Consider the following 654-nt stretch of genomic DNA (forward strand, 5'->3'; position numbering starts at 1 on the left):
CAAAACCACCCTTTTCTGCCATTAGAGAACACAGTTTAACACAGACCATCCTTTCATGACCTGGATTTTCGGGTACTGTCTTTTGTTCAAATAGACTGGACCTTTTAATTTCAGAAGTCGCTGACTATTAAAAAGATGAAGCCGGAATTGAACAACAACTCGTCTCAGTATTCAATAGCTATCGTGTAATTTCATAGTAGGTACTCAATTAGGTTATAAATATTTTACTTTTGTGAGTGGTAGCTTGTTTACATTCACTTTTAATTTATTTTCATATTTTTATATTTTGTTTTTAATTTTTCGTTGACCCTACGTCTCACTGCCACAGTTTGTATTTACTTGTTCATTTTATATACTTTCATTAGTATTTTTTGCTGAAGATTTATTATGACAATTCATTTTATTGTAATTTTACTTGATTCTCATCCTTGTTTGCATTTTTCAGCCTGAGATGAGGTTTTATACCTCGAAGTTTGTATAATAAGTGTTCTTCCTGGTCTTGGTACATTATTTATCTAATAAGATTTTGGCAATGCCTAATTATTGGAGACTATATATATAGAGAGAGATAGAGAGGAGAGATATATATATAGTATATATATATATATATACACATTACACATGCAAGTTAATAACCTTACCTATCATATATGT

Source organism: Macrobrachium rosenbergii, chromosome 59, assembly GCF_040412425.1.
Source record: "Macrobrachium rosenbergii isolate ZJJX-2024 chromosome 59, ASM4041242v1, whole genome shotgun sequence".
Lineage (NCBI taxonomy): Eukaryota > Metazoa > Arthropoda > Malacostraca > Decapoda > Palaemonidae > Macrobrachium > Macrobrachium rosenbergii.